Below are 24,929 nucleotides of genomic sequence, written 5' to 3' on the forward strand. Positions count from 1 at the left end.
ACTGCATGTCGAAACGCCGTCAGGCAGTTAAAGACAGCAGGCAAGAAAAAACGTCCAAGCGACAAAGCCAAAACTTGGGTATTACACAGTTGTTGCCAAAGTGAGTGGCAACACAACATAGAGCCACAAGCCCCGTGTTACAAAGCTGCCCAGTGTCACCATGCACTAGCTCACTATCGCCCCCTCAAAGAGCGGAGAAAGTATAGACAGCACTGACCATGAGACTTACTACTCAGATTCACAGGGAGAAACACCACAAAACCCAAACCCATGGGATGACTGCTATGAGGTGGTCCTTCCAGACATGGATATAGAACCACCTATCCCAGCCAAGACATCTCTACCAGATGACACCTCTTCATATCACAGTGTAATACAGCGGGCAGAAGAGTATCATACGTTACCACTGCACAGTACAAAAGAGGGAACAGATTTCCTGGCCGAGCGCACAGTGCAGGACCTAACAATGATAGGCTCAATGATTAAAGTTTTAAAGGAAAATTTCAAAGACCCAATAAAATCAAGGGTACTCACACCCAGAATCGAGAGGAAATACAGACCTTCACCCTCAGATCCTCTCTACATCAGAGGTCACCCTACTGCCGGCTCCTTAGTGGCTACTACAGCACACAAAAGAGTTGCATCAAAAAGCACTGGGGATGATCCACCTCCTGATAAGGAAAGTACGCACATTGAAGTTGCAGGCAAAAGGGTTGCTACAGGTCATGCCAGCCATTGGCGGATTGCAAACTTGGTGGGCCTCCTACTGCATTGCAACAGAGCTAGATGGGAAACAATGTGAGAACTCTTACATCATTTTTCTGAGTAATATAAAAAGAAAGGGGAAGATTTAGTTGCAGAGGGTAGACAGGCAATCAATCAACAAATAAGCCTTATTCGACAAAACATGTCATAAAAGCGTGGTCCATAAAATACTAATAAAAAGAATGAAGCAATGAATTAAAAAACATGATTTAATAATCTTTGGAAACATCAGTTTAACCTAGTACATTAAAAAATATATAACAAGCTCATAAGGTAAAAACAGCAGAATGGGTATTTATAGGTAAGTAGCCAGCACATTTAGTTCTTTAATACAAAGTTCCAAGGTCAGTTGTTCGTGATCAAAAATAAAGATCTTAAAGTCCACTTCCACCTCAAGAACTTGGCCATCCGAGGTGATGGATTTCAGGGCGACACTACTTTGTCTAGTACCCAAGTTTCTACAATGTTAACAAGCCATGCTTTGCGAGGGCCAGCATAGGCGGGGCAAACAATGCATGGGAGTATGTTACTTTCTGGTCCATACAGATAGGGCATTTGTTTTCACCTGATGTGGCCCATTTACCTGTAAAAAACTTTAACCGCATGCGCGCTGCGGGTTTTCCCGCTGCACGCTGACAATTAAAAAAACCCGCGTTACGTGACAAAGCCAGCTCGTCATGCGCGCAGCCCAGGTAACGCCCATGACGAGCTGGCTTTGTCACCAGCATCGAAGGGGTTAATGGAAGGCAGCCCACTCTGAATTGAAAATACAGTTTACAATCAAATGGTTTTAAAATTAAATCCCAGTACTGTTTGAGACTCTGCCAAGATAGAAATTCCCCATTAGTGTTGTCCAGTTACTTTTTCTAATGTTATTTTGTGTACCGAGTTCCCAATTTTTTTTTAGGGAAACTGGATGCTCTGTGGGAACTCACACAAATCCGACAAACCCCAGGGCCGGACTGGGAACCAGAACCGGCCCTGGCAGAGTGCTCGGCCGGCCCCCTTCACCCCCTCCGGGAGGAGAGGGGAGGGGGAGAGGTGCGACCGCGCTCTGTGACAGGGCCGGTTTTCGGCCGTTTTTGTTACAGGGCCGTTTTGGCAGCATAACGGCCCTGTAACAAAAACGGCCCCAGGAGCCCAAAACCGGCCCCCAACCATGCGGCGCACCGGGGAATTGCCCGGTGCCCTCAACGGCCAGTCCGGGCCTGACAAACCCACACTGTCAAGTGCCGCTCTGAAGTCTCATAACCAACTGATTTTATGGAAATGATCCGCCTTAATAATGTCCCTAAATCCATTGGCACAGCTGGCCAGTTCCAGGGTGCACCAGATTCTATGTCAGAATAAAATGGGGCTTAGACTTACAAGGTCTACCAGTGCTTTCCTACCTAGAACATTCAGCACGGGCAACATAGGGGTACTTTGTGGTAGGCTGGTAATAGCTCGAAGGAATTTATTTTCCATGGTGGCTAGCTGTGTGAGATTCTCAAAACCCCATCGTTCTGCCCCATGAAGACCGAGTTCACTACTTTCATATTATAAATCTGCAACACCGGATTGACTGGTTTGGGCAGAGATGTTTTAAATTCATTAGTTAAAACACCTGCTAATTGATGATGTTTCAGTGTCATAATGTCAATGGCTTCCATTTCGTTTCCTTCTGCCGGATAAAACCTAGGTATGTAAAGGCATCTCCCTGTTGTAAATGGGCCCCATCAAAAATAATTCTACCCCTAAATATCCTATGCTGATTAAATGTCATAAACTTTGTTTTTGCTGCATTGATTTTTATACCTCGTAAAGCACAGGCATCTTCTAAACGGGTCATTGCACGCTGTAAACCACTAGGAGTTTTTGCAATAATTAGCGTGTCGTTGGCAAGCATTAAAATTGGGATCTTTATACCTGCTAAAACCGGTGCGTCAGTAGGGATCATAGTAAAACATTTGGAAGCTCCATTAATAAAAAGGGAAAATAATGTGGGTGCCATTGTGCACTCTTGGCATACTACCATCTCTACAGGAAATGGGTCTGTTATCTTTCTCTGTGCATCCCATCGTTTGTGTGCAAACCTTTTCTCATGGAGACGGGCATTGAGAGAAAGCAGATACATAGGCATCCCCAGCTCCTGTAGAACCACCCAAAGTTTGTTACGTGAGACCAGGTCGAAGGCAGACTTGAGATCAACAAACGCAGCATACATGCTGCCCTTGCCAAGAATTACTGTCTGCCAATATAAAGGGGTGGGGGAATCGTATCGCCCGACGCCCGAACCAACTAGAATTATATGAAAGGCAAGAAGATTTATTGTCTATTTTGTCCGACGGACAAGTAGACATTAAATCACAAAAAAGAAATTAGCTGTCGGCACTCTGGGGCTCACGTGCAATTGAAAAGCTGTCGGAAAACCTTTGGAGGCCTTTGACTGGCTGGAAGCCCATGATTGGGCTCTATCTATCCAGTGATTGGCTGGGGGAGTTTTATGCTAGACGTCAGTGTTCTAGCGTGAGTTCATCACTGGTGCAGCCCACCTGCTCTTGGAGCCCAGCTGCTGAAGAGCAAGGGCGGGCTCCGAGGCAGGAAACACTTTTGCGGCTGTCTGGGTCCCAGCGCTGTGGCCCGGGTGGCCTTGTGATCTCTCTGTCACGGATTGCTGCACCACCCGACCGCCCAGTCCATTGGGATCCGTCCAGGGAAGTCCTCATCTTTGGTGCGCTGCGGGGCACTTCCTGGAATCGGGAGCGGCAAGTTATCATCTCTGACACAGTGAAAACTTCACCAACAGGCGAGTCAATATGATAATGGGTTTTACAGCGGTCAGAGCCTTAGGAAAAGTATCTTAGCTGTGATGCTGCATGAAATGTTCTAGTATCAGAGGGCGTGGGGGCAGGGACAAATGTGTGGCATGTTAATTTACAGTAAGGCGGGAACTTCTCCACTGCTATAGGCTGATCAATTAGGCGCCTATTGCAGTGTAACAATGCCACCAGTGCAGCGTTGTTAAGGAGTGAAAACGCAACTAATGGAGTCTCTATTTAGAGACATTGACCTTTACTTTGTCAGTCTGTTTTAATGGAGGAGGCCGCATTCGGGGACACGAAGCAAACTTTAACACCTGGCAGTCTTACAGAAAAGGCAGCTTTGCAAGTTTATGCGTGCGCTGTAAATAGAAATATTTTTTAAACTGCATCTTTTTCCTGGGGTTAAACAGTAAAGCTAAATTTGAATAAAAGAAACGGCACATAATGAAGCAGGCAGAAAGTATTCACACAGCACACTGAAACGTGGGCCACTCTTGGCGTCCGAAACCTCATAATATCCACATATTTGCCTGAGGTCTCCGTTCCTAATACCATCCCCCACAGACTTTCTTGCCTTTTCCTTATTACCTCCACCTTCCCTCCACTGCTTCTCGCGTAATCAGTGCCCCCACTTAATGTTCTAATCTTGCCACTGCAGCAGAGGAAAAGCCTCACATCAGTGTCAATTTTACATGCTTAATCTGGCAAGAAGCCGGTCATTCTCCACATTTTGGGCTCATTCCTGTTAGCCTGTACCTCTATTTGGTTGCATTTCTCGTCTCGTGTATCTACTGTAAACCATCCTCACCCTGCAAAGTGCTCTGGCAGTTTGTGCTAAATAAGCAGAGGCGCTGTAATGAAGCAGCAGTGAAGGTCTAAATTATACAGCAGGGTTGACTAAATTATGTGGCCACAAAAAGTTAGAATTATGTAGCAGAAGGCAACACATTTTTCTTTATCGTATTACTTCATTTTTTGTTACATTAGTAAACTTTAACCCTGTCAGTATAAATGTTTTGCCTTATTACTTTCAGATTAACACCCAAATACAGCAATAGCATTGAAAAAATGAGCAGTCACTACTTGTGATGGGCTTTTCACTGTGTGGCAGTATGAGTTACCCTCTTTTTAGAAACTTTTGATCTGGTTGAGCTAGAATCAACATTTTTGTTAAAATATGCAGTTTAGGCAGCATCATTATGTGGCAAATCATGAGGAAAACGTCTCCTCTATAGAATCTCATTATTAGAATGGCTGTTATAAATCACGCACGTATACAGGTCCTGCCATCAGTGGGGGACCAAGTCATTTGCAACGATTAAAAATGGCAAACATTACAGAACCGAATTCAATTTGAAGCAGAAATTATCAGAATGTACATTTATAGGTCTCACAATCACGTTTTGACAGCTGCGTGAAATTGTACAAAATTCCCACCTTTATTTTATGCAACCACTGTATTGCTGCATTTTTGTAGCACAGTTACATCAGCAGTAAAAATGAGCCCATACCAGATCCAAGGAAAAGTGACACTGCCACCTGTGATCATTCGTCCTTTGTAGACATAAAGTCTTGTTTTTCTTTCTCTACATGATTTGACCAGGAGTGGTTTTTCCTGTGTGCCTGACTTTGTGCCTTCTTTATGCATGTGCCCATTTCGAAATATCCACCTATCATACCATAGACCCTCAGAACGCTCAGCTTCTGAAAAAAACACACTGATTGCACATGTTGCTGCAACGTTAAAACCTTATCTTTCACCAGGCTTTCCAATACTCCTATGTCGGCATCCGGCAACAGAAGTGCAGGATTTTCCCGGAAGATAACATTGCAAATCTGGGTGGGCAGTGGGGGGTTGGGGACATTGGAAGGAGAGAAACAAGTTGCAGAGAACTCTGATTTTAAAGAAAAAAGTGACTACTTCATAAATCTGAGTGAGACAAACTTGCACATCTATTGCGGAGCTGCACCTATTCATGTTTGGGGAGCTCACTCTTCTGGTGCCATTACTGTGCACAAGAGAACCCTGTTGTTACTGCCTATGCTGCAAATGCTCCTTGTGTGGGAGAAGAATGTGGAGATTTAGCAGTGAGTGCACAATAGTATATATAATCACACCTCACCTGCCCAGGAATGTAAATGGAGAGATTGGTTTAACTGACCATTACTGCCTCTTGTGTATTTGTACTTGTGGATACTGCCTCAGTGAACCACAGCACCTCTGCCACGCAATTTTGGCTGCCCCATGAATCGTTCATAAGCTCTGCCAAAAAGTGCAGTTATTCCCATCCACACATTTATCAGATCATGTTCACATGTGAGGATTTTTAAAGCTGGACAGCTATGAGTTGGCCCTAGGATGGCGAACACCCGTCTGTCCTACAGGTTCATATTCCGACACAGAGCGCAGACTAGTAATTGACTACATTTCTTGAAGTATTTTGGCATAGACTGTCTTTAGGTACTCTTTCTCTACAATTGAAATTTTTCCACATGCATACTGGTTGATAATTGGGTGCAGTGCACACTGACACATCCACGCACATACTGTACAACAGTTGCATTTAAGGATGCATGACCATGCACTGCATAGTTGGACTTGCGCTTGAAATAATGTTGCACAGTATGTTACACTGATTACAGTGCAGGTTCTCGCCGTGCAGACCCACCTTAGTGATTTATGGAATAAGTGGGGCAAGCAGATATCTTCCCAGGACAAGTAGATTTCTGTAAAATTTTGTCCATTGGCCAAGTAGATTTTTGACAAATTACATCGAAAGACCTGGTCTATGGTACTAATGTGCGCTTAAAAACACGCCTGAATTGGGGTTAAAATGTCCTTAGCATCAATCCACTCTTGAGCCTTTGGCAGGACAAGGCGGGCTACCACCATTTGAACTGAATCAATTAGGCTTATTGGGGGGGGGGCGTTCCAGGATGGCCGCTTAGAGCCTGAGCTTCGGTCTTCTTTAGCCCAAACATCTATCCTGCATTACCATCCTGAACCCCGAAGCACAGCCCCTGGTGCCTGTGGAGCGGCGGAGGCTGCACCTCGTGCCCCGGAGTCTTTGAGGCTGAATTTACGTGGGTTTGGCCGCGGCGTGAGGTGGGCTGCGCCTAGGCCTTGAAGCCGGGGCCCACAGTGTCCGTGTCGGCCGGCGAGCAGTGACTTCCGGTCGGCTGGAGGGAGGAGCCCCTGCCGCAGATGGGGCCGATTTGCTGCGGAGCTCATCCCGCTGCAGGACGGTGTGGCGCATCGCTCCGAGGTAACAAGGGTTCCGGCGGTGAAAGGGGCGGCGGCGGCAGTGTTGCTGCGGCGGTCGCAGCTGCAGCGGACGCTGCACATTTGAACAGCTGCCGGGCCCGGAGGGCGTCAGGTGCCCCACGGACAAACTGTCTCCTTCCTTCCCCCCTGTCCCCCCCTACTGGCCCCAGGAGAAAGTTGCTTAGGGTTTGTGGGCTGATGAAGATTCGGAGGCGGAGGCTCGCCCGTCTGTGTGTGTGCTGGGTGGACAGCCTGTCCCCTGGGGGCTCTACCTGGTTACTTTGCGGAGCCCCAACTCTTACCTGCCTTCGGGAGTGCCTGCGGAGCCCACAGTGCGGGTCCCACTCTGTGTTGCGAGTAAGTCTTGTCTGCCATTGGGGACACAAGGTACAACACTGGCCCTGAGAGCCTCTGCCCGCTGCATTGGTGGTGTTTCCGCCCCTCCCTGCTGGGCCCTCGGCGATTCTGATAGACTCGGAGAGTGAGTCTTGCCAACTAGAGTATAGGTGGTCTGTGGAGTGTGAAGGAAGGGTGCTGTTGCCTGCACAGTGTGGGGGAGGCCTCTTCGGGTTGAAGTAATCTGCACACTCGAGGGTTGGTCCATTGGAAACCCTAAGACTATACCACTTTGTGTGTTTCTTTGGCGGAAACACACAAGCCTTACAACGTTCCATTCTCTGGTCCTGGAGGTAGGCACAGTGAGCAGGTGTTACATTCAACTGGAGTGCGCTGTTGCTTCTTTGGATGCGGAAGCTGGTGGGTCCAGGCTTCGGAGCAGTGAGAGGGTGCGGTGATGCAGCAGAGCAGTCTCTGGTGGCGGTTGAGGCTACGTAAGTGGTGACCCCCCGAAGTGGCGAATTGCAGCGGGCTGCTATATCCCTGATCCGGGGTACCTGGATTGTGCTTCTTGGAGGACTGAATCTTTGACTGATTGAGGTGATTGCCCTTGGTGCAGCAGTGTGCAGGGGGCCTGTGATTTGAATTGAGTGTTTTACGTCTTGATCGGCTGTCTCTGGCGGCTCGCCCCCAACGGACTATCGCTGTTTGTGAAATGGAGCGTGTGAAAGGCACCGGGGCCAAGGGTCCGAAATCAGTCCAAGCCAATAAATTGGATAGATACACAGTCACTAAGGACACACAAAAGGGAAGGCTTTATGAAGACTCTATGAAAGGGGCTCTGCCTGGGGAGGGACCTGAGCTCTCTCTGAAAGATGTTATGGACCCGAACACTGGGGTTAAAACTTGGCTGGAACACAAGAAGGACTCCATGGCCATAGACATAAACTTGATCCGTGCAGACATAGGGAAACTAAACGAAAAGGTGAAGCACGTTGAGCTCACAGCTTTCAGTTTGGTGGAAGATGTCTCTCAGTTGCAAGCGGAAGTCAGAGAGTTGCGTGACTCCCATGTGGCCTTCGGCCTCAAACTGGATGATTATGAGGGCCGCATTTGCCGTAATAATCTACGCATTTTGTGTGTGCCTGAGAAGACAGAGGGTCAAGCCTCTGACCTCTTTGGGGAGGATCTTATCCTCATGCATCTGGAACCGAAGGGCCTTAGTAAGTTTTTTGTCATCGAACGGGCGCACAGGGTCCCGGGCGGCCGTCCTAGACCGGGCGCTCCCCCGCGGCCCATGTTGGCCCGAGTCCTTAATTATCGTGACAGAGATGCTATACTTCATAGCTCGAGGGCCAGTGCCCCCCTCAGGTTAGAGAACGCGGCCATCTCTTTCTTCCCTGACTTCACGCAAAGAGTACAAAAGCAGAGGAAATCCTTTCTTTCGGTAAAGCAAGACCTACGGGAGAGAGGCATGAAGTACTCGATGCTGTTCCTGCCCATCTTAGAGTTGAGGCTGGGGCCGGGTTTTTTGATCAGCCAGAGGCGGTGATGGATTGGCTGAATATCGGGGTTCTCAGGCCTCGGCGGACAGGGGAGAGGATGGTGGTGCGGACGCTCAGCCTTCTGAATAAGCGGCCAGTTAAGATGTTGGTAATGCAAGGGGAGGTGGGGGGGGGGTGGTATGTGGGGAGGAGGGAGTGTGACATATCCTTGATTTGATCGGTGGGGTGTGGGGTTTGGTAACTGCATAATAGTTGTTTCTTCGGACTAAATACTATGAACGTTTGGGTGCTGGCCCGGGATCCTGGACTCTATCCCCCTAAGTTCCTTTTTTATTCTTTCTTTTGAATGTTTAGGGCTACAGGCACTCTGCAGTTTTTAATGGGCAGTTCTAAGCCTAGTGGGCCGGGCAGCGGGGTGGGGGGGGAGTTGGGGAGGACAGTTAGTTTCACCTGTTTGGTAGTTTGTTAATGGCATCAACACATTCCCTGTTAGGTGGTTTGTTAAACTTGTCAGCACATTGCACTTGATTGTTAGCAGCGTACAGAGTATTGTTGAATTTTCTATGTAAATGATGGGGGGTAGGGAAATTAAGCTTTTGAGCTGGAACGTAAATGGGTTGGGGGACAAGATTAAGCGTGGGGTGGTCCTTCAGTACCTCAAGAGGCAATCGCCAGACGTGGCTATGCCCCAGGAAACGCATCTTGTGGGGAACTCATGCAAAGGTCTGCATAGAATGAGGTATAAGCTAGTGGCACATTCAGGTTTCACATCAGGCTCCAGAGGAGTGGGCATATTGATGCGCAGGGCGTTCCCATTGGTAATCGCTTCCGTGTGGGAGGGTGACAGGGGTAGATATGTTGGGGTCACGGGCACATGGGAAGGACATAACATCACCCTCCTGTGTTCCTGTCTGTGTTCCACCGGGGCTGCAGGGCACCACATTTGCAGACTTGGGGCGGCTTTTGCTTAATCTCCCGGAAGGGCCTCCTGATACTGGGGGGCGATTTTAATGCAGTCGTCTCTGGAGTGCTTGACAGACATCCCTCGCGGAACATGGGGGGAGCTATGCGGTGGTTGCCGGATTATATGGAGGAATTGGAACTGGTCAATAGCTGGAGACTACTACACCCTTATCAAAAGCAATACACATTTCACTCGGGGGCACACAATAGCCTTTCCAGACTCGATTACTGTTTAGTCCCTGCCTCACAAGCATCTTACATAACTGAGGTCACACACCTGGCTAGGGGCATTTCTCCGCTGTGGGTCCATATGACTATTACTCGGGGAACGGCCGGCAAAGTAGCCCCCATTAATCCTTGGTACTTGCGCAACCCCAACATTTGTAAGGACCTCATTAAAGCATTGGACGACTACTTCCTCATAAATGAGGGGTCGGTCTCCTCCTCGGTGTCCCAGTGGAAGGCCTTTAAGACAGTTATCAGGGGCCAGGCCCTCGCATCATAGCAGGCTCAAAGAAAGAAAGGAACACAGTGTTGGTAGATCTGGAGACTGAGATTGGTTTACTTGAAGGGGAATTGGAACTAGGAGTGACATAGGCCTACTGCATCTCCTGAGCCTTAAGCAGCATGACTACAAATCGCTGGCAACAGATAGGGCCAAGACTCTAAGCAGGGAACAGCAGGGCAGGCTTTATGACCTGGGTGATAAAGCGGGGAAACTCATTGCGTGTTTAGACAAAAAGGACTGGGCCAGCCGCCTTGTCCCTGAACTCCTCACGGAGGAGGGAACTTTGCTTACAGACCCACAGGCTATAGTTTTTTTTTTTGTTTGTTTATTTATCGTTTTGACAGAAAAAAACAAAACAAAGTACAGTACAGCTAGGACTTGTACGTACATTCCATTCGCAGATAATAAACTAGTCAATCATGAAGGTACAGTTACATAAAACAATCACGGATTTCATCATAGGTACATATAGCAGGTAGGGTTAATTTCACAATACTAATTCATTCTATACAAGCAGGATTAATGTTGTTACATTATATTACATGGCAATCGCTGGATATCCAATGCAGCATGCAAAGAGTTCTTCATCTATCATCATGCATTTAGGCCGTGTCCGACCTTGCCAGCATGTATGCCGTATAGGGCCCCCAGATGTCCCTTGGGCGAGAAGCAGAAGGCAACCCCTCAGAATAACAAACCAATCGATCAAGGCAATATGCCAGCTCCTGCAGCCATTGCTTCAACTTTGGAGCCAGTCGACCACCCCATTATGTAGCCACCCTACGCTTGGCTAACTGCAAAGAGAGCACCACCGATTTGCGCACTCCCGCCGGGATTTTGGAAACTATCCCCAACAGACACACCTTAGGATCACACACAATTGTAACACCAGTCATGGCTGACAGTACCTCCGTCACATCCATCCAGAAGGCCTGTACGCTGCTGCAGGCCCATGCCAGGTGTCAGTCAGTCAGTCAAAGAATCTTTATTCGATTTAGTTAAAAATCATACCAAGAGCATAAAAAACATTTATGTACAAGTAAAACACAATTAAACAATTTCATATCAATCGAATTCATGTGGCGAAGTATATCAGTTAAAACAAGATTAAAAAGAGTATAAAAGACAATTCATGCGGGGAAGTTTTATAGTGTCTTGCGTGATCTTGATATAGCCGCCGCCACTAAAAAATTAGCCATACAGAATGTGATGCGAATGTTACTCAATGATTGAAGATAAAACATGGCTGTCTCACCTGGGAGAAACCAGCTTTCCTTAGAACAGGTAACAAATATTTTTTTCCTCTGATCAGAAAAGAAATCACAAAACATAATAAAGTGCATGGTGTCTTGTACAGAAAAATTATCACAAGTACAGGGCGGTGCTGACTCTGGTTTCACCCAAGTGTTGAAACTTCCCAAATAAAAATGAATAAGATTAAATCTAAATATGGTTAAAAGGAACCTGTGAAATGGCTTGGTGACAAAACATAAATCGGGTTCTAGTGCAATGGAGTTTACTAACAAATAGTGTCGTCTTACTGTAGGCTTTAGCAGTTCCCTTTCCTCTCGGCACATTCTTGCCCTTAGCATAAATTGTTTTTTAATGATGTCTACATCTTGATTTGTTATGCCAGAGGGGTCTGTAAAGAGTTCCGGGCGGCCCAGATCTATAAAGGACTTCTTCAGGTAGGCCATCCACGGGATTCTACTGCTATGATCCAAAGACATGACTTCCTTCATTATCAAATGGTTAAGAGTTAATTCTGTGTTTAGCCATGTCTTAAGCCAATAAATTAAGGGCGCCAAATTTAACCTGTCGTAAACACAATCCAGGCCCACTTCTGCGTGTATGGAAAAGGTTGGTGTCGACTGGGGTACGGACAAGAGGGAGCATAAAAATCTATTTTCCGCCTTTTGGATATTTTCCAAGCATACATAACCCCATAAAGGTGCGCCATACAGTGCCACAGAAAAACATTTGCTATTGTAAACCTTTAGGAGGGCTTCCATCGGTCTATGACCCAACCTTTTAGCAAAGCCCAAAAGGGCCGTTGATGTCCTGGTCACCGCCAGGCTTTTGGCCCTTACCTGCGGGCCCCAGGTACCCTTGTCGAAAAGCACCCCCAGGTAGGGAAAAACGGAAACACTAGACACAACTTCTCCCTTACATCTGAAGGTTTTTACCAGGGCCCTTTTCTTCTGGGGACCAACAACCATGGTGTGTGACTTGTTTAAGTTGACCTTCAAGTCTAGTTGGTCCATAAGGGTACCAAATGCGTCCAGGAGCTGTTGGAGACAGACGCCGCCGGTGCGAGCTATCAGCACCGCGTTGTCCGCGTATAGGAGAGCGGTGGATCTTAACTTCTCCTACACGCGGAACGTCTCTGGCCGCTCCATCTAGATGGGTACCTAGGCCGTTGATATAGATTGTAAAAAGCAGGGGGGGCCAGTATGCAGCCCTGCCTGACCCCTCGCATAGAGTTAAAACGGGACGTGCATCTACCTTCTTTTGTGACCCGCACCACTGCAATAAGCTCTTGATGGAGTGAAGCCATAAACCTAACCAGTGCCTCATCAATCCCAATCCCCAGGAGAATCTCCCAGAGCGTGGACCTATTCACCAGGTCGAAAGCCGAGGAGAGGTCCATGAACGCTAGGTACAGAGACCCCTCCTTGGCCACCGTGTACTTTGAGATCAGCAGGTGTAGATTAGAGCACTGCTCAATCCTGCCTCTCTTCTCTCTGAAACCGTATTGGATATCGGCCAAACCCCCACAGCTCTCCAGACTATCCCTTAACCTGGCCAAAAGGACTCTGCCTAGGATCTTGATTGCAGAATCCAAAAGGGATATAGGCCTGTACCACCCTGGGTCATCCCGTTGCCCCTTCTTAAATATGGGAACTATAGTGGAAGTTGCCCATGTGGTTGGAAGAGGGTTGCTGTTAGCAGCTGTAAATACATTAGATAGGATGCCTGCCCATAGCTCTGGAGAGTGTATGTAAAAATCTGCCAGCACCCCGTCTGGCCCAGGGGCTTTGTTCCTAGTGGTGGCCAGAATAGCTTTCTCAACCTCAACCCTGTTAAAGCGCATGGGGATGGCCTCGGGGACAGTCATGTTAAGTGGCTGGGTAGCCGTTCCATTATCTCCATAGACTGAACTAAAATGTGCCAACCACTTATCATCCGGGATGACACAGTCCGTGTCTAGGTTAGGCGAGTCAGAGAAGAAAGGCTGGTTAATTACGGCCCAGAATTGCCTACTGTCCCGCAAGATATCAATAGAGAGTAGGTTCTCCCAAGCCTCATTTTTTATTTTATCCTGCCTGACCTTGATGGCTCGTTTGTATTCTTTTCTTAGGATTGCGATGTCTGTCCTGACCCTTGGGTTAGCTTTAAGCGCCATTTTTAAAGATTTATGGGCTTTTGAACATGGGGCATCAAACCATCAGCAGTGTTTATTTCCCCCCTTCCTCAGTTTAACCGTGCGGTTAGAAGAGATTTTACTACATATGGTTTCGAAGGCGTCCATCTCATCTCATTGAGAAACTGGGTTCTGACAGATCATGACCTGGTCCTCAATTTGCAGGCAAATGTCAGCATAAAAATTGTTAGGGACCACATTTGCCCACTTAAGCCTTCTTCCCTGGTCTATTGTGCGTAGAGCAGGCCCTGTAATGGCTTGCCCCAGCGTCGGGCCCATAGAATCCCCCCACGCCACCTCCAGGAGAACGGGATTGTGGTCACTAAGGAGAGAAGGGACTGTGCAGTAAGAAATGGCCCGGTTAAGGATAGCTGGGGTCACAAATATATAGTCAATTATTGTACCTGGAACTGACCCCTTAAAGGTAGGTGTTCTGGACTCCCCTTCCGTGTTCGTGGGTTCAGAAAGGTTAAAGTTGGCCAAAAGTTCTTCCAGTTCTTCACCTGATTTGGTATGCTCAAAGTGGGGCCCCTCCGGTCCCGTGGTCACCCTAGAATCAGTTAAGCCACACCCAGATTCACAAGGATGGATATTAAAATCGCCCATGAGCACGTATTCATAATTTGTGTGAGTATTGTGACTGACTGAATTTAAGAAGGAATTGAGGGCGACAATGTTATCACCACAACAATCCCTGTAACCTGAATTATAAAAATGTATAAACAAGGTACTCTTAGAGGGACTAATTTCCCTTTCGACAATTAAAAAATTCGGGGAATCATATTCAATCTGCCTTAAAGGCCCTTTAAGGTCCAGTGAGAATAGAGTCAGAAGGCCTCCCCTAGCTCTGCCTGCATTACTGGGGGTTGCGGCTACAGCGAAACCTGCAAACCCATCCAACCAAAAGCAGGATGAGGTATCCCAGGTTTACTGTAGGGCAATAACTTTGTGTTCAGAGACAAATCTAACCCAATCATTGTCGCTAATTTTAGATCTAATTCCTGCGACATTCCAACTGAGGATTTTACATGCTGCAGCCCCATTTGGCTTGCTACTCCCCTCAATCGATGTTGTTGCTGTGTTTAGTAGTCAATCTGTGTCGTCCAAGCCGGACAGGGGGGCATAATGGTTACTCATAGCCAACCCGCCACCCTCTACTAAACCCTGTGGAGGTTGGGGGCAGGTTGTCAGCGGGGCACTAGGGTCCATAAAGAATTGTCTTTGTGCTGTCTTGAACATTGCTCCACCCTGATGATACCCTAAAGCCCTGCCATCTTGCTTGGTAGTTGGTTGTGTGTTTGGTGCGGGCTGGGGGTTGATAGAAAAAACCCAAGGGAACGGGTCTCAGGTGGTCCCTACTAGAGATCACCAAGCCGTCCCAAAACAGCCTATCGGCTAAGTCGGCCCTGCAGAAGTTTATTACCACGCAATCCCTGTGCGTAGTTTTCGGTTGTTTACCGATCCAGCCCACCCTCCTTGCATGGATGATCATGTGTCCCGCTGATTCCAAGCTCCCTGCACCATCCCCAATCGAGCCCTTACTAGGTAAAGCAATATTGGGGGGTAAGGAGTTAACAAGTCTATCTATGAGGGAGCATTTCTTTAAAAGGCCTTCCAGGCAGGTGTTTAAAGTGTCCACAATGTCTTTAGCAATTCCCACGAGTAGAGGTTCAATCCTGGCCACAAAGAGTTCCTCAAGTTTATCTCCTAAAAGGTCCGCTTGTTCACTAGAGGTGATCGTCGTGTTGGCGCTTTTCCCCTTCTTCCGCCTAGCTGGTTGAGGTCCCATCTGGGGGTTCAGTCTTAAGGGGTTTGAAGGCAAGGCAGGGGTGATATCCTTACTCATTTGGCCCGGAAGGGGGGGATTTACTATGATCACAACAGGTTCCAGGGGAAGTGCGGGTATGTTAGTCGAGCCTAAAGCATCGTCCTCCAGGGGTTGGGATGGTACAGTATTAAGGGGGGAGGAAGATGAGGCCCAGTTCATGCTCAGCATTAGCAATCTCCTTTGTTAGGGCCCCCACAGCAGAGGAGAGGTAGGTCATAATAGAGTTAGAGTGTCTTGGTACTTTAGTGTTTTTTCCACCCTCCTCCATAGTCAATGTTTTCTTTCTCTTACCCATTTGTAGTAGCAGATGTTAGAGGTGTGGCCCTGCCCTGCCTCTTCCTGCCCCGGACGGCCACAGACGGCCGCCCTCTGCCCGGGCTCAGCCCGCGCGAGTCCCGCGAGGCAGGAGGGGCGGCTGGTTCTTATGTGCCTCCGGGCGCAGCTGTATGATGCGGCAGGTCAGCGCCCCCGTAGGCAGTGAGGGGACGCTGGGATTTGTAGTCCCGGTCGCTCTCCCCCCTCGGCGGCCGCGATGTCAGCTGCGGCGGCGGGGGAAAGCGTGTGGGTCAGGAGATGTCCACGGGACCCTGCAGGTAAGGATCCCCTTCAAGATGCCCCCAACGAGTAGTGGCCCCATGCCAGGTGAATAAAGTCAGCCTCATCTGAACCACAGCGCACACAGCTTTGAGAGTCTCGTAGCCCGTACCTGTATAACTGTGCAGGGGTGTAGTAAGTTTGATGAAGATATTTATAATGTATAAGCTTGAAATTGCCATTAATAGCAAAACTCCCCGTCATCTTACAACTTTCCTCCCACTCATCCTCTGTGAGTTGCTGCGCAAGGCTACTGTCCCACCTATCTCTGGAGCGTGATTCTGCAATGCCCTCGTCTATTTGTGAGGCCTCATATAACCTGGATACTAGCTTAGTTCTATTAGTGGCTGTGTACAGAAGCTGCAAGGCACTCAAAGAGGGCGGCTCATCCGGAAAGGACGGATACAAATCCCACAGTGCTGCCCGGAGTCTGGCATAAATGAACGTGGCCATGGCTACATTCCCCGAGTTCTTTAGGAAGTCCTGCAACGCAAGAAAGTGATTGTGTATAAAGACTTCTCCCATGTTGTGCAACCCAGCGGTGTGTAAAACCTGAAGTGCCCCAGCCTCGCTTGTCACCAAGATACTAGCATGATGCAACAAGGGCATTGCGGCAGCATACAATGGTAGCCGCTCCGCTCTCCTACCCAACTCCACCCACGCTCGGGCTGTGCACTGCACTGTGTCCATCCCACCTTTTTCATACACCGAATGGGGATTAACTACCATGGCTTTAAGGGGTTAGGGGTGCACTGCGCCTTCCTCGACCGCCACATGCGGTGTGAACGGTGGCGCCGACTGCCAATACGAGGCGAAGTGTGCCTGCGCACACAAGTAGTATAGGCGCATATCCGGTATTGAGAAGCCACCCAGCGCATACGGTTTAGTCAGAGTTTCCCATCCAATGCGAGGCTTCTTACCCCCCCCCCCCCATGCAAGCATGATGAATAAGGAACTCAGCGTGGTAAAAAAATGGCTCGTCAGAGGAATCGGAATGTTGACAGAGATATAAAAACTTTGGCAGCACCACCATTTTGATCAGTGCTACTCTATCCGCAAAGGAGAGAGGCAGCCGTATCCACGAGACACCTGGTCCTCAAGTTTCGACACTGCAACCCCATATTTTGCCCTAATGACCTCCTGCGGGTCCCTGTGTACGCATATGCCGAGATACCAGACTGGGTCTGTTACCCTCTCTAGGGTAAAATTCAATACAAACGTTGCAGTGCTTTGTGTAAGGGGTAGAATGACTGACTTGGCCCAGTTAATTGCCAACCCCGAGAACCACTCAAACCGGACATATTCCCTGATGACACCCTCCAAATAGCGTTCCGGCTCTCGCACATATAAGACCATATCATCGGCGTACATCGATACTGCCAATGGTCGTTAAAAAAACCGAAGCGCCAAATGTGCATGTCTTTGTCTCAGTATACACACTTTGGACTGGAAAAGCCTCCGAAATATTTCCATTAACCTGCACTCGGGCCACGGGGTCCGTGTAGAGTAGTTTAATCCAGTTCATAAAGAAAAATGGTACCCTCGTAAGGTGGAGCACTGCAAACATATATCTCCATGCAATCGTGTCGAAAGCTTTAGCAGCGTCCAGTAGGACTGCCGCTGCCGGCAGTTCAGGTTTAAGCAAATGTAGAGTCGCAAATAAAGCTCTCAGATTGTGGACCGTAGAGCGCGAAGGGATAAACCCTGATTGGTCCGGTAGGACCATAACCTGCAGCAGCAGGCGCAAGCGCGTGGCTAGCACCTTAGCGAGTATCTTAACATCCGTGTTCATAAGGGACAACGGACGGTATGATTCGCACTTATCTAGCTGCTTACCCGGCTTCGGTAGCACAACGATCAGCGCCTCGCGTAACGTAGCAGGCAACTTCTGCTGGTCAAAGGCTTCCATGTACATAGCTGCCAGGTGAGGCAGCAGCAGGTCCGCGTACTCTTTACAAAATTCAGCAGGGGTACCTGCGGCCTTCCCATTTGGCAGTGCGGCGATTGCCTCCCTAATCTCATTTGCCGTCAAGTGGTGCATTAAAAAATCCTGCTGTCCCTTTGATAACCAGACTAAGGCCACATCGTCCAAGTATTGCGCTATGTCCTCCTCATTGGCCGTCTGCTTATGTCCATACATCGTTTTATAATATTGTACAAAGTGCTCCAGTATGCCTGCAGTGTCTGTCACAGTCCTGTCATCCTCTGTAATCTCCTGCACCCCACAATACTTAGCCCAGGGTTCTCTAAGTTGTTCTGCCAGTGCCCGCCCGGGCCGTCCGCCCTCACCCTAGTATCTGGCCTTGCGGCGTTTTGACAAATGCTTCACTTCCTGTTCAGCCAAATCATTGTATTATTTCACTTTTGTTCTTATATTTGCAAAGAGAGCCTCTACCGACGCTTCCTCATACTGACGCTCCAACCCAGTTAGTCTGCGCTCCAGCCGGCTCATAGAGTCCCGTAGGGACTTGAGCACCCCTGCTTGGAGGCCTATACAAGCCCCCCCGATAGTCACTTTAAACGCCTCCCAGACAGTGCCCATGTCCTCAACCGAACCAACATTTACCGCAAAATAACTCTCTATGGCCTCTCGTATACCCTCACGGAAGACCAGATCTAATAGAGCTGAGGGTTGTAATTTCTACGCAAATGGCGCAGGGGCATAAACTGGCAGCGCCGTGATCATCAAGACTGGTGCATGGTCTGACAGTGTTTGGGGCAGGTGTATGGCCTTAGTCACCCATGCATTCACATCACGCGTCCCCAACCAGTAGTCCAAGCGGGACCAAGTATCAAGAGCATACGTGTAACACGTTCCCTCCCGTACACTAGGATGCCGCATTCGCCACACATCTACCAAACCCAAATCATCAATACCTTCACTCACCGCCAGAGCCGCCCTCCTGATATGCCCGGAGCTTGGAGTCTTCCTATCTACTTCACGGTCCAACACTACGTTTAGGTCCCCGCCACATATAATGGCAGCCTCTGGGAGGGCATATATCTTGTCCATAAACCCTTATAAAACTCAGGATCGTCCACATTTGGTCCGTATATATTTAGCATCCCGACTAGTGTACCACACAATTTCCCCTGCGATATAATGTATCTGCCTTCGCTATCTATTTCCTCGTGCGTACTCAAAAATGGGATATTTTTCCTTATCAGTATCATGACCCCCCTGGCATAGGAAGAGTAAGTTACAGCTATGCGTACTCCTGCCCAGTGCCTTGCCACAGAAGCCGCGGTGTGTCTCATAAGGTGCGTCTCCTGCAGGAAGGCAATCTGAACATTATGTCTAGTCAAATATGTCAGGACCTGTCTAGTTTTTTTGGGGCTATTCAATCCCCTAACATTCCAGGTGAGCCAAGTTATGGTACCTTTGTCACCCATTAAATTCATGCACAAGAAGCCTGTAACCAATGTTCCAATATTGTACCTTTAGAATCCAGTGGCGAAACCTGCAAACACATAGTCCACAGCTGTATTCAGGAAACAACCAGGGAACTATCTTCCCACCCTCCCACCATTCCCGTAACTTCAAACAGAGCAAGCTCAACTCTCCCATCCCCCCTCCCACTTCAGCACCCAGAACTTGCCAAAGATTCCACAGATCCCCAACCCCCCCCCCCCCAACTCCCCCCTTGAAGAACGAACCATTGATGGGGTACTCCCATATGCGGGGCGTAGAGGCAAGACACTCCCGCAGACGCAGGAGGTGACCAGGCATAAATAACAAAGCATCTCAGTATGCATCACATAGAAAATATACAGTCATCGCCATCTGGAACGTTTCAAGGAGTGACCACCATCCGTAGTGATTCCGGACATCAGCCCAGAAAGAGTACGGAGACACCCCAGGGATGGATCAGCGAACCAAGCACATGGACTGATTGATTAGCTATGCCCATCCCTAGTGGGAGCCCCGAGCAGCAGTGATCGTCCCCACCAGTGCCCCACATTTCAAATAGCTGTCTACCTCCTCAGATGAATCATTTGAACAGCCATCCCGACAATAAGAGAGGCAGACCATCACTCAGGCAGTCATCCACGAGCAAGCAGCGCTAGCAAAGAACAAACATATGAAAACTATGTGAAAAGGCCAACAAACCGCTTCATCATATCCACTACCTGGATAACTGCATCAGTTTTTCGCAGCCACCTCCTACGGAAGAGGCTGTCAGCGCATCTCATACCTCCAAAGCATGTTCACTTTAGCCTACACATTAAGGAATGGAACAGTCACTCATTAGGTGGGCATACAGTATTCAAACAGTAACCTTACAAATACTAATGCACAGGTGAGTTACTAGCAATCTGTCTATTGTTGGACTGCCAACTGGTGTACCAGTTGACTACATGCCCCCTTCAGTCTGCTTCCTCCAAATTGGCCTCAGATTCTCTCCGCCGCCGTTTGTTGTTTTGCATACACCATGGCCGCCTTCGGCGATGAAAAGATTTTGTTGTCCTCAATCGTCCCTACCCGAAGCCGGGCCGGATATCGCATGGCATAAGGCACTCTTTCATTTCTCAGGAACTGCTTTACTGCCCCAAACTCCCGCCGGGCAGCCTGAACTGCCACCGTAAAGTCAGGGAAGAAGGCCAGCGTGTTACCCTGGTGTACTATGGTGCCCTTTTCTCTGGGCAAGCGGAGGATGGTATCCCTGTCTCTGTAATTTAAGACACGGGCAATTATTGGGCGCCGGGGAGCCCCCAGGACAGGTCTAGCAGCCAGGGAGCGATGCGCCCGTTCCACAATGAACATTTTGGACAGCTGCTCCACCCCAAAGATTTCAGATATTAGGCGTTCGACATACACCTCCATCTTGCCAACATTTGCAGATTCCGGCAGGCCTGTGATGTAGAGGGTATTGCGCCTAGAGCGCGCCTCCAAATCCTCATTTTTGGCTTGTATTAAGGCCAGTACCTTTTCCATATTGAGGGTTTTGTCTGTCACTGTGCTTAGGCCGTCCTCAGCAGCCGAAACTCTCTGCTCCACCTCTCCAACGTGCGCTGACTGGCTCTCAAGCTGCGACAACATGTGATCCAGGCAGTCATTAACCGCCTCCATTGTACCCTCAATCGATTGCAGTGTGCGCTGCATTGCCATCAATGTGGACTCTAGCGTGGGGGGTGTGCCAGCCTGCGAGTCAGCCTCAGAGTCGGTGGCCTCAGTTTGCGCGGGCTTAGCTGGCTTACGCGATTCAAATGTCAATCGCGGCTGCGATCCGTCTGTCCTCCCCATGTTCAGAGGCCTGCACTAGTTCGAGAGAGGCTACGTAATTTGCAAAGTAACTATAAGCCAAGAAGCAGGAGCCAAAAACTGCACTAGGCACTCTGATCAGCCACCACTGTCCACACTACTGCTCCTGGCTATATGTAATGTTTCTGTCAGGATCCCTTAGGCTCCCCCAGTCTAGACCCGTCAATGTAGTGCATGCGCCAAGGCCCCCCACTCCAAGCCAGTGCCAAGCGTTCACTTGTCCTGAAACAGGGCCACGATGTCGCCTCAGAGGGCAGGAGAAACCCCAGCTCAGTCCAGCAGGCGCCTCTACTCCACCGCCGTGTCCTGTCGCTCAAGGGCCCAAAACAGATGACCGCCCCTGCTCCCCACACCACCACAGGGCCCCATCGCCTCAGGCACACAGCCCAGCCCCGGGTTCCCGCCCGCACCCGCCACAGCCCGCAGGGCGCGATCCGGAGCTAGGCCTAGTCTGCCTCCACGGCCATAGGCCGCACCCGACCCCATCCCCACTCACTGCACCAGTGCAGACAATCACCCAGAGCCGCAGCCGCAGCCTCTGCTCATTCTGACGGCCAGGTCAGTCAGGTAGGGCGCCCGGAAAGTCCACAGAGCCGCACTCCAGCGCTAGGCGCGCAGTGGTTGAACCAGCAGGGCGCCCGACAGCGACTCTCCGCAGCTGCCCATCCCCCGCCGCCGGTGCTGCAGCCCGCCACTCGGCACAGGAAAAGGAAGTGCTCAATGCAGCAATATCACAGCAGGGGCCAGCAGGATTTTGCACGATTCGGCAGTCGCCATGCCATGTAGGTCCCACAATCGCTCACACAGGTTTGATGAGGCCGTATCACCAGCCAGGATCCCCGGGCGGTTACCGCCACCGCAATCTCACCAGCAGGGCGCCCGGGACCGCTGCCAGCACTTGACAGGGAGGCTCCGCAGCGTTCTGTCTCTCCACCGCCAGCGTCACATCCCGGTTCCCCACACAGGATACCGGTAGGTTGTAGGTTAATGTCCCCACAACTGGCAGCAGGTTAGGTTAAGCTCCGGCAGTCGCCATGCGATGCGGCCCAAGCAATGTCGGACACAGTCCGGATAGGGCAGGAAGGAGGACACTTCAGCGCACCACAACCTCGTCGATTGTTCCCAAAGTCGTCCGTTTCAGATGCCGGTCGATGGCAGGTCGTTGCAATGTCAGATGCAGCGGATATTTGGCAGATGAATGCCTGGTCAAGCAGAGCCTCACATTGGTGTGGCCATCTTGCCGTGCGCCCTCTAGCGCCCCCCACCCACAGGCTATAGTTGACAGGTTCGCAGCCCATTTTCAGACAGTTTATACTGCGGTCTCTGCTCGGTCGGAGGATGACTCTCATCTGTTACTCTGGGATATTCAGCTCTTGTGTCTGTCCTCAGAGGTTCGGGACTTCATGGATAGTGCTCTAACCTCAGAAGAGATTGCCCAAGCAATTCGTTCCCTGAATTCCGGGAAGGCGCAGGGCCCAAACTGGCTCCCAATTGAACTCTACAAGCTCAGGCCGGATAAGATAGCTCCCTACTTGAAAGACATGTATGTTGAGTCACGGGATAGCGGGATCTTTCCTGGGACCAAAGGATGGCGTTGGTGGTGGTTATTCATAAAGAGGGTAATGTCAAAACTAATTGTTCCTCATACAGGCCTATTTCCTTACTTAATGCCGAACCGAAGATTTTGGCTAAGCTTTTGTCGAACAGACTGGTAAAAGTGGTGAGCAGCCTGATTCACTCTGATCAGTCGGGCTTTATGCCCCACAGAATTATGGCCCTAAATTTGCGCAGGCTATATAGGGTAATCGCTACAGCCCATACATTGAGTGAACCTGCCGTAATTGCTTCACTTGATGCAACCATGGCCTTCGATACCATCGAATGGTCCTATTTGTGGGCGGTTCTAACTAAGTTCGGGTTCGGCCCCAAATTTATTAGCTGGGTGCGTCTGCTGTACTCTAAACCGATGGCCCAAATAGTTGTAAACAGGGTTTTGGCGCTATTTCTGCCCGGTCGGGGCACCCGGCAGGGATGCACCCTGTCCCCCCTCCTTTTTGCGCTGGCCCTGGAACCGCTAGCGGCCTGGCTGCGATGAGAACCATCTATTCAGGGTTTGCGATAATCCTCGGAATGGGAGGATCAAATATCCTTTTACGCAGATGATATTCTGCTTTATCTGACCTCGCCCCGGAAGTCCCTTATTGTTGTTTTTTATGTCTTGGCATCTTTTGGCAGAAATTCGGTACTCTCCATTAATGGGGGGAGTCCCTATTGTTTTTGTTGAAGGGTGACCCTCCGATCCCCCCTCGGGACTGTCCCATACAAATCAATACGGATGGGTTCAAATATTTGGGAATTTTCATCTCTCTGGACCCCGCAGCAAGGTATGCCGAAACCTTCTTCCCCCTTTGCAGAGGGTCAGGAGCGATTTTGCTAACTGGAAGAGACTTCAGTGACCACAATGCAGTGCAATGAGTTCTGTAACCATTATATAATCAGGTTTGCTCTACAACTCATTTTCAAGTAAATACCGCTTTAAGACATTCCTGCCCCCGCACCAGTGAGTTTTGTTGACAAGGTGATTGTGTTCTAAAGAACCCGCAGCGCCGCCTTTATAATCGACATCTCGGCATAGAAACGTTAGCAGCGAGATTATGGCCCCAGTGATGACGCACTACACGGCAAAAAACTAGAGACACAAGTAAGCAGGACTATGAACTTTGTTCCAGACCGATACGCTACTATTTTTCATTAGCGCGAAGACTCTGTTTACATCCAAGACGTTTATTTTATTACAGACTTCGGCGTCGTGAACAGATACAAACTCGACCTGAACTCGCGATTGCCTAGCGAGACGAAATATTAGGTTAGCGGCTCTCCGGTCGACCTGCTTCTGAGCTAGAAGTTTTTTCTGTTTAACAAATCAGTGATAGCCACTCTCGTTGTTTTTCTCCTTCTAGGCTTAAGAACCTTTTACAAAGACATAAGGTGAGCGGGCTCCGTACTTAGCCTAGGTTCAGGACAAACTAACCGACTGTCATATATGTAATACCTGTCTATTTGTTTGTTTGTTTACAGTTAGATTCACACTGGATTTTGTTCCCACACGCAGGATACCTAAGGTAGGTGGTGGCTCATTTACCAGTGGTTCCTCCATAGTGGTTTTTACTTTAGCACAGTTAGGCTAATTTGGTTTCACCGGTTTTTGTTTTGTAGAGATCGTGCTTTGGTCCTGAGGAGAACACCTACACTTAGGGGGTTCGAAACGCGTCGACCTTGATGGTCCAGTGTCATATATATATAAAAAATTGTAAATAAGAAAAAGTAGATCTCCACCAACATTGATTAAGTTTTTGTGATGAGTAATGCTTGCATGAATTTCTGGTTATGTAGAACACAGTTTTACATTATTTTGACACGGACTTTTACCTCAGTGGTATTTGTTATTTGTAATGTTATTTTTGTCAAAGTTGTTCTGTATAAATGGTATGTATGAGGAATGAGAGTGGTGAGTGCGGTTGAGTCAATAATTTTTGTATTGTAAATATATGTATATAATGTGTATGTTGTTGTACAATTTGTATATATTTCTGGTATGCACACAAAAAAGCATTGTTTGAAAATAAGAAAAAAAGTTCAAAAAACGTTTGAAAATAAATTTGAAACAAACGTGA

At 48.8% G+C, this 24,929-nt stretch overlaps 1 protein-coding gene across 1 annotated transcript in view; it reads left to right on the plus strand.

Moving 5' to 3' along the window:
- Positions 1-24,929, plus strand: part of KIFBP (kinesin family binding protein) — a 606,159-nt gene that overhangs the window by 564,094 nt on the left and 17,136 nt on the right. The gene's annotated exons all lie outside the window — the stretch shown is intronic.

Source organism: Lissotriton vulgaris, chromosome 5 (genome assembly GCF_964263255.1).
Source record: "Lissotriton vulgaris chromosome 5, aLisVul1.2, whole genome shotgun sequence".
NCBI lineage: Eukaryota > Metazoa > Chordata > Amphibia > Caudata > Salamandridae > Lissotriton > Lissotriton vulgaris.